Below are 551 nucleotides of genomic sequence, written 5' to 3'. Positions count from 1 at the left end.
CGCCCCCGCCACGTGCGGCCCATAAAACACGCGTGCCTATCCTCTCCCCCCCAATCACAGGGACGTCCTCTCCCTACCCTTGCTTGGACGCCCTGGCCGGCCAGTACTCTGCCAAAAGACACATCGACTCTACCCTGGCTGTGAGTGGTTAGCTGTGGGCTTCACATGAGGACTGTGGGTTAACGAGGTCTCTCCCTTGCACCCTGCATGTCTTCCGGAGTGTTTTCTTAGAAGCGTTGGTCGCTTTGATGAATTGTTGTGGTGCACCTACAAATGAACGCTACTATCTGGAGACAAGTCAAGATTAAGAAACAATAACTGTCTTGCTCTGTACAGCCGAAAAGTATGGTGGTGAAAAGAGAGGATGATGGGAGGTCATTTTTGACAGCAGTAGCTCAACTCGACTGTTGGCACTGTACCGGGACTCGCTCATCCCCTTTAGCACCTTTAGGCAGCCCTCTCCTGCAGGAAGGCGGGGTAGGTGAGCAGTACCACCGAGCTGCGCGGCGCGTCTACCAACGCCGCTGCACTGGTTCCTGGTGGGGCGGGTG

This window comes from Frankliniella occidentalis, unplaced genomic scaffold (assembly GCF_000697945.3).
Source record: "Frankliniella occidentalis isolate FOCC.00 unplaced genomic scaffold, Focc_3.1 Scaffold99, whole genome shotgun sequence".
In the NCBI taxonomy this organism is placed as follows: Eukaryota; Metazoa; Arthropoda; class Insecta; order Thysanoptera; family Thripidae; genus Frankliniella; species Frankliniella occidentalis.
The sequence above is the reverse complement of the archived record's forward strand: the minus strand, read 5'-3'. Positions refer to the sequence as shown.